Below are 13880 nucleotides of genomic sequence, written 5' to 3'. Positions count from 1 at the left end.
ACACACACACACACACACACACTCAAATTCTGGCAAGTCCAAATCCACAGCTAGCTGTTACATCCACCTCCTCCAATGCAGAGATGATGAAGAGACAATATCTCTCCTTTTTTTTTTCTTTGTTTCTTTCCACACTCAGAAAAAATCGTACTCACAGACCAGTCTTCAGTGTTTTATTGCTTGATATATTAATATATTGCTAATATATTAGACGTGCACGAGTGACGATAGCATTCTAATAGCAAGAGTTCCGAACACAAGTCTTGAAAATGCAGGTAGAGGAGCAAAACATGAGTGTAGAGTAAGGTGACTCAGGAAGAGCAAAAAAAAAGTTATTGAACACTAGAAAAATAAAACAAAAATAAGAAGAGGGAAAAAATAAGAAAACAGGTTTTCTCAAAAGGTTGGCATTGGTAAGGTTTCTTGTGCCAAACTGAGGAGCAACACGTGTCAGGGGCCGGCAGGGAGGGCAGAATATGGCAACATGAAAGAAGAGACGCAGTATGACATTTCCCATGACATACAGCATGACGCACCACGGCTCCGCCACACCCTTCCCCCTCACACGTGGCCACACCACCACCACCACCACTACAACCACCAGCACAGTCCCTCTCCACGATCATGTACCACCATCCCCCCCTACCACCACTACCACCACCACTCCCGTCCCTCTCGTCTCCCTCCTTACGCTTACTACCACTGATCCTCACCTCCACCACCACCACCACCATCACCACCACCATCACCTTCGCTCCTGCCGCTGCTCACACCCACCTTTACTTTTGTGTAGAAACACCACCTTTCCCCCTCCCTCATCCCCTTCACCTTCACTCTCTCCCTGAACCTCCGCCTCGACCGCAGTCTGAGTCTCCCTCACCGTAACATCAACAACACCCCACACCTCAGAGTGCGCTACAACTATAATACAATTTCCGCCATCACTACTCAGCACCATATCCTTCATCTAACACCACCACCACCACCACCACCACCACCACTACGACCACCACCGTCAACAGGTAGGAAGGAGTCCAATATACTAAACAAATATTTCGATCTCACTGGAAATCTATAAACTATGCGGAAAATATTACTGTCTTTATATATGTACGACATGATGGATACGCCCTCGTCAGTCACATCAGCGGCATCAGCAGCCATCCACCACGAAAATAGATTTATATATACACAAACCGATGCAACATAGAGCCAATCCTGAACTGTTATTTTACAATTCAGTGAGGTGTGTTTTGTAAGGATTTGGTTCAAACAGTGAGGCATAGCAGGCTGAGTGCTGCTGCCGACGATACGGCGCCGCCCTGCGTGTGTTTCTAATAACTCCTGCTGCTTCCATTGGTCTGTGATAAATGCTAGGGTCCTTCCCTCGGGCAGCAGGCCAGAACTGAGCCACAGTCTTCCCCTCAGCTCGGCCCTGTGGTTGTGCTTGTCACCTTTGTCTTGATTCTCGCCACAATGGCACAACCTCCACCGGCCACGCTCAATGATAAGCTGCAGCGGAAACCGTTATCATCTCTGGTTTTGCCGCAAATGTAAATGTGAAATACAATTGCGAGAGGTAAGAAAACATACCTCTTGCATTAACATCAATGTATAAAATCATCTTCCAATGAACAAAGTTACAGCGACCTGACAGCCGGATGCAACTCCAGCTAGCTGGCAGGCAACCAGCCGGGATGGCGGTTTTCCGCTTGCTTTTTTTGTTTTTTTTCCAAGTCCAACTCTCAGCATGGCCGATGGCTTACTCTCTTACGCTGCTCTAGGCTCAGCATTATTTCGTGCGCGTTTCCATTATGTCTACCACTAATTGCACTAAAACGCAATCCTCCTTCCTGTTAACATTGTACCTCAAATTTTTGTCACGTTAGTAAAACCATATGCAATGAATACTGTTCCCATGATGAAACTGCGGTTCCAGTCATAAGCCCCACTGATCCCACCATCACAAGGGATCAGCCAAGACTAAGTAAGATCAATCAGAGACGGTGACATAAACCTCTGAGATGATTAGAACTAAAGAACCAGAATAAGAGTTTTCAACACTACCAACTATCAATACATTATCTTGGCGAGCAGTTCTCTGGGTAGCGCATGATATCCGTCTAAATAATAAAAAAAGATCAGAATCACTAAGCATCTTTAGTGTGACTTCTGTTTCTCATTTTATAATTTCACTTCATTTCAAATTCCAAATTTCGAACGATGTACATATTCCATTCCCTTATATTCCCTGATTATTGTTTTATGACAAACTAGGAAAATAACTGCTGGAGGCACAAACCTCATATCCTGTGTGTGTGTGTCTATGAGGGCGCTCAGTTCATATTTGGTTTCTCTGTAACGATGAATATATGGATCTGGATTTGACTTCATTTGACATCTATGCCACAGAACGGCAGGAATAATTTTTTGCACCGGTGTTCAGTTCACAATGGTTCTGAGGTTCAAAATGGTTTCTTCAAGTGATTTACAATAATCCTTTTTTTTCTTTTATATCATGGCCTATAGCGCCTGTAAGTCTACTTGAAGAGTATGCGAAGCGCTGTCCAGCTTCATCTCATTAGCGGCGCAGACAATTTTATCTATAGTGGTACCCATATTAGGTTACTTATGTATGTCTACCATAAGGTTTTCAATGTTTTTGTTCTGTTTACCATGAGACCTTTAATTATTGATAATACTCAGTCTATTTCTTCTAACAAGGGAGGGTTTAAATCATAATTATAGCCGTGTTAATGTTCCCAATATAATATCAACCTTTGGTTACGAGACAACACATAAATCTTCAGCCACTCTCATTTCCTCCTAAAATGATTCTTAAAATTATGAATTTGATCTCATGCAGGATTAATTTCCCTTCAGGGAGATAAAAGTGTAATACCTGTTTAATTGAGTACTTGAAGTTGTTGTAACTGGTAGGCATGTCAGTAACTGCAACCGACATGCTTTGTCATCATTTTGTTGTGACTAATTACCTGCCACTCTAAGAACCTGAATAATTTATCGTTTAAAAGTTTATTTAGATTTTCAAAAGACAAACTGAGGAAATGATTTTACTTTTTTGTCACCAATGCGCATTTATTTTCTGTATTGGGCTTTATATTTTTCTTGCTTCGTCATTACTTCCACAGAGACGTGTGTGTGTGTGTGTGTGTGTGTGTGTGTGTGTGTGTGTGTGTGTGTGTGTGTGTGTGTGTGTGTGTGCATTGTTTCTTCCTTTCAAGGAAAACAAAATAATACAAGAAAGTAAGTCTTTTAGATAATTTTCTCACAGCATAAAATATCATCCTTATTCAAATATGCTATCTTATTTTATAACGGTTTGGTAAGAGGCCACACATCAACCTTCGTGTGTTTCCAGGCTCTTAGTAATATTCACACCAACACGATCCCAAGACCTCACTGTTGCCGGGACGGTCATTGGTGGGAATGAACGTACAATGCATGAAAGTACAATAATGAAATAGAGCACGTTCACATGCACGCATGCATGCACACACACACACACACACACACACACACACACACCCGGTAGCTCAGTGGTTAGAGCGCTGGCTTCACAAGCCAGAGGACCGTAGTTCGATTCCCCGGCCGGGTGGAGATATTTGGGTGTGTCTCCTTTCACGTGTAGCTCCTGTTCACCTAGCAGTGAGTAGGTACGGGATGTAAATCGAGGAGTTGTGACCTTGTTGTCCCGGTGTGTGGTGTGTGCCTGGTCTCAAGCCTATCCGAAGATCGGAAATAATGAGCTCTGAGCTCGTTCCGTAGAGTAACGTCTGGCTGTCTCGTCAGAGACTGCAGCAGATCAAACAGTGAAACACACACACACACACACACACACACACACACACACACACACACACACACACACCGCGTAGTGTAGTGGTTAGCACGCTCGACTCACAATCGAGAGGGCCGGGTTCGAGTCCCGGGAAGCGGCGAAGCAAATGGGCAAGCCTCTTAATGTGTGGCCCCTGTTCACCTAATAGTAAATATATAGGTACGGAATGTAACTCGAGGGGTTGTGACCTCGCTTTCCCGGTGTGTGGAGTGTGTTGTGGTCTCAGTCCTACCCGAAGATCGGTCTATGAGCTCTGAGCTCGCTCCGTAATGGGGAAGATTAGCTGTGTGACCAGCAGACGACCGAGGTGAATTACACACACACACACACACACACACACACACACACACACACACACACACACACACACACACACACACACACACACACACGCGCGCGCCCGGTAGCTCAGTGGTTAGAGCACTGGCTTCACAAGCCAGAGGACCGAGGTTCGATTCCCCGGCTGGGTGGAGATATTTGGGTGTGTCTCCTTTCACGTGTAGCCCCTGTTCACCTAGCAGTGAGTAGGTACGGGATGTAAATCGAGTTGTGACCTTGTTGTCCCGGTGTGTGGTTTGTGCCTGGTCTCAGGCCTATCCGAAGATCGGAAATAATGAGCTCTGAGCTCGTTCCGTAGGGTAACGTCTGGCGGTCTCGTCAGAGACTGCAGCAGATCAAACAGTGAAACAGTGAAACAAACACACACACACACACGAAAACTTTCAAACCTCTCCGCCGAGCTCCGCAGTGTCGAGGGAAATAGTGACCCGTCACGATGATGGCGGTGGGTCACAGACTGCCCAGATGCCAGAAAAGCAGAAGCCACTCAGACCTCTAGGCACGAACTGCATCAGGTGAAGGCGTGAGCACCATTCAGGACCACGGATTAGCTACAAGCTCTATCAGCCTCCTATGTCATCCGCTCCTCTTTTTCCCATTCTCCTGAAGCAGGATGTTCTTTGAAATGTTAGCAAAAGATAAAGGTTTCTACTTCTTTAAATGTTTTTTTTTTTTTAAGGTACTTCTTTTCAGACCACAAAAACAAAAAAACATAACGATAGGTAAAAGTGTAAACGGAGATAAGCCAATACACGATTAGCTTAATTCTGTATGCTAAAACCAAACACACACACACACACACACACACACACACACACACACACACACACACACACACACACACACACACACACACACACACACACACACACACACACACACACACACACACACAGACACACACGGTTCACCTGTCCGGTCAGCGTAATTGTGGTGCAGGTCTCCCTCCCGCTACCCAGCTCTCCACACCTTGGCAGATCGTCATGCATTACACATGACGGTATCTCTCACCAGCTCCCTGCCGCCCCACCGCCACTAGCTGCTCCTCCACCTCTTCCACCAATCACTTATCCCTCTTGTATGCTCATTTGTTCTCATTCTCAACCACGGCCGTCATCTGCGTCTCCCATTACTTCCTTCACCTCTAATAAACCATCTAAATTGCCCTCTACACATCCCAGTTTCGATTCCAAATTTACATGCAAAATCAATCACGGCACACGCATAAGAATATACCTCTCTCCTCTCCCTTCTCCTTCTCCTCTTCCTCCTTCTCCTATACCTGCATCGAGCCGCCCAACCCCAGTGCCCGCCAGCTAGTTCCACCATACTGCCAGCCGTGCAGTGAACCCACCCCGGCCGCCACCCGGGAGACCTTCATGACCCATAAGTTAGAGGAAAGTTTGAGGGAATGAGTGGGTGGTGGTGGCTGTGTTAGCGGAGCGTGAGTGAGGAGGAGGCAGGCAAGGAAACTAGAAAGCTTGATCAGATTGTGACTGGTCAGGCCAGACTACAAGGACCTGCTTTAAGAGGAACATCATCACAACCTCTACTTATGACATCGATCCGTATGGTGCGAAACGACAGCGTGGGAAGGGAATGGAAGGTGTTGACCGTAAAGTGAGCCGCCTTAGATTGTAGTAAAGTAAACGGTGTGGCCAGGACGTAAAAATAACCGGCCTTCCTCTTCGTCAAGCTTAATTCGCGGCAATTAAAATATTTACGACGCTGAAAATTTGTACTCACATTTATCAGCACCGCTCAGGAGCCTGCTGCATCGTAAGAAGGCGCGGTTATAATGTGTGGGATGCCGAGTGCGTGGCGAGGAGAGACAAGGCCAGAGTATCAATGTCCCCGACGCGTTGTATGAAGTCAAATGCAAGAACGTCATTTGGCCGAAGAGACTAGAAGAGCTTAGCATTTTCGCATAGGACCCCGTGTATGTGGTGTGTGTGTGTGTGTGTGTGTGTCTGTGTGTGTGTGTGTGTATGTTTCACTGTATGATCTGCTGCAGTCTCTGACGAGACAGCCAGACGTTACCCTACGAAACGAGCTCAGAGCTCATTATTTCCGATCTTCGGAATAAATGAGACAACAAGGTCACAACTCCTCGATTTACATCCCGTACCTACTCACTGCTAGGTGAACAGGGGCTACACGTGAAAGGAGACACACCCAAATATCTCCACCCGTCCGGGGAATCGAACCCCGGTCCTCTGGCTTGTGAAGCCAGCGCTCTAACCACTGATCTACCGGGCGTATGTGTGTGTATGTGTGTGTGTGTGTGTGCATCTATGCATGCAGGTTTGGGGTATAGTATGTGCTTGGGTCTTTGTGCATGTGTGGGAAGTGTCTGTTGATATGTGCGTGTGGGTCTGTGGATGTGTGTATATGTGGATGGTGCCTGTGAGTGGGAGTGAGTCTGTGGGTGTAGCAGAAGGGTGTAATTCACTGCTCAAGGCTTGCTGGTTTGTTTAATGGGTTATTTTCACTTGTTTTTGGAATCAGCAGGCAAAACATGTCATTGATGGTGGAGGTAATTCAGATGATGATGATGATGATATGTTAATGATGATGATGGTGGTGAAGGTGGTGGTGGTGGTGGTGGTGGTGGTAATAATGATGATAGTGAGGAGGAAGAAGAGGATAATAATGATCAGTTGCTTCATCTTAAGGAAACCCTCCCGAGTCTCCTTCAGAACTGTGTTAGGGAAATACATAAATTGGTGTTACGTAAGATATTGAATAAAGAATTACAGAAACAAAGACACGTTTTGCCGTCAAAGTATTCATATCATGAGAAAAAAATACACTTTGCTTTCCAAACATTTCTCAGGCAGTGGAAATAAACAGGAAATTTGTTCATTCCCGTTGGTATCTTGAAAATACAGAGGCTCAAGTTGGAATTGCTTCCTGAGCTATTTGTTAATTACATCTCTTCTACCCATATAAAAAGGTAAAAAAAAAAAGCCAAGTTGGTAGTTCAAAATGCATTCTAATCCATACGTTCACCACCTTCTAATTTACAGGAAATACAGTAGTAATATATTCACTTCCAGCTGTGATACTGAACATGCAGAACATATTAATAAGTCAAGCTAACCAGTGAGTTGCATAGGTCAGACAGCATAAAAAGTGTGAAAAATTACTAACGAAAGATAGATAGAGAGAGAGAGAGAGAGAGAGAGAGAGAGAGAGAGAGAGAGAGAGAGAGAGAGAGAGAGAGAGAGAGAGAGAGAGAGAGAGAGAGAGAGAGAGAGAGAGAGAGAGAGAGAGAGAGAGAGAGAGAGAGAGAGAGAGAGAGAGAGAATACCCTGCGTTTAAAGTCACAGGTCGCATATCAACCCTCAAAGACACAAAAGGCACGCGGAGGGAAACTGAGCCCAGAGAAAGTCAGAAGGAAACAGGGTGAGATTTGTTGTCGGTGGGGAAAGGTGAAACTTATTCGGAAAGAAGGAATGCAGATATGCGCTCCCGTATACAGAGGCAGAGAGGGAGGAGATGTGTACGTAAAGAAAGTCCAGAGAAAGGACTCCGAAGTATTCTGAGGGCGGTGACCTTGAGGGTAGTGTGCTCAAGGAGTATATTCTGGTTCTCATCTGAAGCAGGACAGCGAGGTTAAGAAAAATTTCATTGTTAGGAATTCCTGCCTCCAAGAAATGCATTGTGATGTACTTCTGTAGTACAAAGACTCGGGTGTTTAATCTTAATCTTGCTTTCTTTTGGACATGAGTGCAAACATCTTCAGTACAATTCCTGCGGCTGGTGACCTTTTTTCAAACATCTTCAGCACAATTCCTTCGGTTGGTGGTCTTTTTTTCAGACTAACAATGAAATCAAATTTATTTCAGTTTTTGTTTCTTCATACATTTTTTTTCTGCAGGTAATGTTCACAAAAAAAGTTATAATTGCTATTTGTGGCACATTTTGCGGTTGTCTTCTTTTCAACGAAATATGTATTTTTTTTCATTTTAGCTTTATTGCTTTATTTTCTAAATGAAAGAAATTTCAGTATTAAGAATTTAATTTACAATTTTCAAGTTATTCATTCTATTAATATAATTGCTTTATTATTTCTGTTTTCATTTACCTGAGATTAAACTGCGTCCCCATCAGTCACACCCAGTAGGGGAAGTTAAAGGATGAAGATACTCCTGGTCTTCTTCCTCCTCCTTTTTCACTTCCTGTTCCTCCTCATCTTCCACTTCCCCTCGCAATCCTGCTTCCCACCTCCAGCTACGCATCAGGTACAGGCAATGAGGTCACGGATTAAAAATAAAACTGGCGAGAAAACATTTTCTTTCCGGCTTTTCTCACGGTGGTACAAGCGAGGGTAGGAAGCGATCAAGCCAGGAAAAAATGACGAATTGTTACACGAACTATTTTTGGGTTAAGCTAATGGATTATGGAGAGCGTGTTGCCAGCGTACGGGGTTCGAACTCTCTTACAAGGCTTGGGGATGCAGAGAGAAAACAGTTTGATCATCGAAGAGGCTAAATCATGAATGACAATGAAAATTGTGCTCGTAAATTTGTATCTCGTCCTTATGCATCGTCAAGGCTAATTTTAGGCAATGGAACTACACACTGACGCCGCCTCCTTGCCGTCACCACATGGAAATGAGAATAAAAGCAATGTTGATGTTCCTCCTAAGAGTAGCGGGGCTTTTGCACGCAAGAAACGACTGGAATAGAGTAACGGGAAGTACATACACCTACAGGACGCGTCAGGAGAGTTGTGTTGGCAACGGGGATGGTATTGCCTCATCTCTTCCGGGGTAGATGAGAAGTACCTCGCTGCTTCCCGCCCCCGCTGCGCTCCGTCCCCAACCTCCGCGAGCCTTGCCGCCACACGCATCACTGCCACGATACTTTGGCCGGGTACTCCACAGATTCTCTCGTACGGTATCATCATCTGCGTTGGCCGAAAGCTGCGTCAGTTCTTGGTCGTGCTCCAAAGGGCGCAGTGCAAGTGACGTCGCCAGCAGGTCTGCAGGTTTGCCGTGACTGGCCAGCTTGACCCGGCGCGACACGCGGGAGTGGTGTTGGCCAAGGCGACGTGCCAGGAAGATGTTGCCCAGCCAGCGTGTGACAGGCAGGCAGAGGTACTCTATAAATACCTGGCTCAAGGCCGGGTGTCAGGAAGACGTCCCACACCTGTTCCCGCCAGTTTGCTTATCCCCACCACACCGCTCTGGCCTTGTGTGACAGGTGTAAAAGTTTCCTCTCCTATTTTTTTCATGCTTTTTACTTGGCATTGCTTTGCATTGTGGAGTGGCACTTTAGGTCTTCAGAAGTTAGTGTGTGAATGTAATGGGTATCTTGGAAACTTGCCAAAGGGAAGGGGAGGAAGGCTCACGACGACCAATGGTGGGGAATGATGCAAGTACTATATCGTAATGGGAAAAGTTTAGGGAATGGGATACACGACATGCACGCACTCCAATACTAGTAGTGGAAACATCAGTGGTACTGAACACCACGTGATGGGATCATGAGTGTTATGTAGTGGATGCTCATCAAGGGCATCCAGCAGAGGGGAGGCCGGAAGTCGTGGAGGCCTAGAGGTATTAAACCTTACACGCAATGAACACTGCTCAGGCTTCCTTTTCCCTTCATACTAAGAGAACATTATGCTCCACACCACTTACCATATGCAGTGTCGCCAACACTCTGTTCATATTGGAGGTATTTGTATAGTGGTATTACGTAAAGCAAAGTTAAAAGTTTCTTTTTTCCGGCACTTTTCTCTTCGCAAACAACTAGATGATTACTATATGAAAGTCTTGGTAAATATAGTTGATATATGAAGAAAAAATTATAATATTTATGTTGAATCATTAAATAATTTTTTTTATTTAATGATTCAACATAAATATTATAATTTTTTCTTCATATATCAACTATATTTATCAAGACTTTCATATAGTAATCATCTAGTTGTTTGCGAAGAGAAAAATGCCGGAAAAGTTATAACAACGCCACAAAATATAAAAGAGATGTACCACGGGAGAGAGAGAGAGAGAGAGAGAGAGAGAGAGAGAGAGAGTGTGTGTGTGTGTGTGTGTGTGTGTGTGTGTGTGTGTGTGTGTGTGTGTGTGTGTGTGTGTGTGTGTGTGTGTAAAATTTTCGTCAATTAACTTAATGGTGTATACGCACAAAAAATCTCTCTCTCTCTCTCTCTCTCTCTCTCTCTCTCTCTCTCTCTCTCTCTCTCCACCCTTGGTGCGCCCCACAAACACCGGCTTAATACAAACACACACGCGTAAATCACAATAATAGGTCCGAAAACGCTTCCTAGTTATTAGCGTGATGACGCCACACCCAAGGGCGGGAGGTGAACGACACTGGTCCTCCCTCACGCAGTCAACGAGGCCTCTAACCACCGCCCTCACCGACACCAGAACGAAAACCAAAGAGGATTAAATTAAAAGATCAAGAAAACTGAACACACACGAGCGAGTGGACGGCAAGTTGACATCATACTTTCTTGCCTTTCCTTCGTTCGCCAGCGGGTAAATCATAAGAAGAATGTTTCGGGAGAACCGAGAGTGAGAGAATCGAGGAGCTAAATGGTGGTTCGCACGACTCCCAGCCCTCGCAGTCATCACGGAGTTACATGACGCCGGGAAGAGAACTTTCTCGCCGTGAAATCAGTGATTAGAGTACAGACAATGCCAGGCGACGAGGGTGGATAAGGTAGGTAGACCCAGCGGCGTGGTGGGGAAGGCAAGTCTTACTGCAGGGTGGTGAGCGGGCGGGCATGACGGGGCTGGTGGGAAGCATCGTGGCCCTCCATACCTTGATACTGGCCATTGCTCGCGGCATTATAATCAAGAGACACGGACACTATAATCCTGAGCAGTTAGTCGGCCCCTCACTGTGATGTTATCGTCCCACCAATCACCAGTCGCGCGGCCAACACTATTCGGCTTTGTGCGTTTTTGATAAGATTTGATGCATCCCCCTTCCTCCACGCTCCCTGCCCCGGCGGTAAAATTATGAGAACAATATACATGATATCCTGACCCGCCCTGAGTTATAAATCATCATGATTCTCTAAACCTTAGGAAAGGGTCGTGGATGAGAGACAAGAAAATAGTAAGCCCCAGCCGTGGTTCGGGGAAAGGAGATACCAGTAAGCTGAATTGCTACGCCAAAACTTGTTATTTCCTTGATCTATCCGTTCATAGAGGCGGGGTCTCCAGCGTCCCCAAGTTTTCCTGTCAAATGTGAGCAGCAGGGAGGTCCCGAGGGAGAGACCGATATAGATTTCTATTTTTTTTTCCCCCTTGATAGCAAGGAACGAAGGAAGTAAGGTGGTGGGCAAGTGTATTACGGTCGTTGAACAAGTCTGGTCAATGAGAACGTTGGACACAGTTACCAAACATTGAGACGAGTGACTGGCAGTCTCTCAAAACAAATTAGTTAAGGAAATTCTTCCGTCAAGATGTCAACGAACTGTCTCACTCACTTAGCGCCTGAGCAAGAGTCGGCAGAAGGAAACACACTTACCACCAGGATCTTCCTTCAGGCTAAGACGATCCAACCAAGCAGAGCTGCTAGAATTAAAGGAAACAAACGAAAGAATGCGTCATATGATATTAAACTGTCATGAGCCGTCTTGTTGACATCCCTGATGCCAAACAGTTCAGAGCATCTGTGATTGAAGTAATCTCACACCTTTTGTGTGTGTGTGTGTGTGTGTGTGTGTGTGTGTGTGTGTTTCCCGGTACATGCTGGTTAACAGGATCAGGTTGACTTTGCTCGCTTCGGTCTCGGCGCTCTATTACACACAGCAAGTTGCTAATGCAATGTTGCGATGATAACAGCAAGAGCCTAATGGTGTAGGGACAGTTGCAGCGAGGCGACGACCTGACCTGCGCCTCACCGCTCAGGCTGTGGGAACGTCCGATGCGGGGGGGGGGCAATCAGCTGTAACTTTCATCGATTGAACAGGACCGTTATAAGCTGAAAGCATCAGCACTCCTTCCTCCACACCTTCGTTCCTCCTTCACTTCCTCTAGTCCTTCTCACTGCCGCGCACTACCTCATTCCACACACTCTCCTACAACAATGACTACTGGAGTACCAGACCTCCTCATGGTGATAGAAAACAAACACCCAGCCCCAAGATGCCACTTAGCTGATACATTACACTTTCTGTTGCGAAACTTAGGATACAGAATTCATCATCACTAACCTGACAGATCTGGACTAGGGAGAAATGTAAACAGCAACGTAGTGCCCCATTTTTCCGTAATAAGGTTTGAGGTGCAACACGACAATACAGAAGACGGTCAACCTGCTACCTAAACACTTACGCGGGTCGGAAATCGATGCGGCTGCCAACTTCCTACTTCCTGCACTCACGAGACGGGGAAGGGAGAACGGCATGTGCGTGTGTCGTGCGTGGCCAAGTGTCACGTTATGCACTCCAGGTGTCCAGCATAGCCCAGGAGACTGGCTATGTAGCACGACACGCAGGGAGAGACTGTAAATCATCTAACATGGATTAACTGACCTAGTAAAGCCATCACACATTATAAAAAATGTACATGAAGGTGTCGTTATTTCCTTTCTGCCAGCAAAAGAGACTCTCGCCATTACATTTACACCTTCCAGCAGCTGCTCACTTGATTGCCACCACAAAACCTCAGAGGAATGAAATGAACTTAAGTGTATATTTCTTAACTAGTAACCTCTGGAATATAATGTTTTCTCTTTTCTTTTACTGCTAGCACTGAAAACGATTCTGAGGAGACTCAAACGTAACTGAAAATAAATTGACATAAATCTTTAATCTGCCTCTCATTTTTTCTGTATAGCGTTAATATTATTTATTTAACATAACTTTTTTTCTTCATATTTAGACCTCTGTCTATAAAAAATTAGAAAAAAACAATAAGCAACATTTTCTTGGGCAATAAAGTAACGGAGGCGACGCAGCATGAAGGCCCTAAAGGCTCCCTCGTGACCAAAGCCAGAGCAACAGCCGCTAAGACAGGCAGCAGCTTTGAACAGTGAGCGATCTTGACAAGCAAATCGCTGACCTCACCTCCTCCCTTGTGAAAATGCTAGTCATCAAAATTAACAACCGCTTCCCTCTTCGTCTGCCCCTCTCTTCCCTCTCCTTCACACCCCAGGCACGAACGAGGGTCGTCGTCTACCGATTATTATGCCGTGAAATTAATACAAATATCGATAGCTGCTTTGCAGTCTTTTTTTATACATGAATAACTGTCAGGTAGTGAATAATGAAGTTTCTCTTTAAGCATCTGTCTCCCAGGAAGTAGGTTAAGGGTGTGTCAGCTTCTAGGTCCGGGCCACCGAACTCCCGGGCAGTGCCTCCATAGGACACGTCCTTCGAGGGGTAGTGGTGCTAAGGTATTACGTAGAGGATTGCATCACTCCCCTTATGCACACACACACACACACACACACACACACACACACACACACACACACACCGCGTAGTGTAGTGGTTAGCACGCTCGCCTCACAAGCGAGAGGGCCGGGTTCGAGTCCCGGCGCGGCGAGGCAAATGGGCAAGCCTCTTAATGTGTAGCCCCTGTTCACCTAGCAGTAAATAGGTACGGGATGTAACTCGAGGAGTTGTGGCCTCGCTTTCCCGGTGTGTGGAGTGTGTTGTGGTCTCAGTCCTACCCGAAGATCGGTCT

The 13880-nt window shown here is 45.6% G+C and overlaps 1 long non-coding RNA gene across 1 annotated transcript in view; it reads right to left on the bottom strand.

Moving 5' to 3' along the window:
- LOC123516104 overlaps nt 1-12539 on the bottom strand; it is a 202420-nt gene extending 189881 nt beyond the window's left edge. Inside the window, exon 1 of the long non-coding RNA XR_006678087.1 lies at nt 12525-12539. This is a non-coding gene — a long non-coding RNA (uncharacterized LOC123516104). The remainder of the gene's footprint in view (nt 1-12524) is intronic.
- Nucleotides 12540-13880: the final 1341 nt, after the last annotated feature.

Source organism: Portunus trituberculatus, chromosome 40, assembly GCF_017591435.1.
Source record: "Portunus trituberculatus isolate SZX2019 chromosome 40, ASM1759143v1, whole genome shotgun sequence".
Lineage (NCBI taxonomy): Eukaryota > Metazoa > Arthropoda > Malacostraca > Decapoda > Portunidae > Portunus > Portunus trituberculatus.
This window is presented reverse-complemented; position numbering and strand designations above follow the sequence as displayed.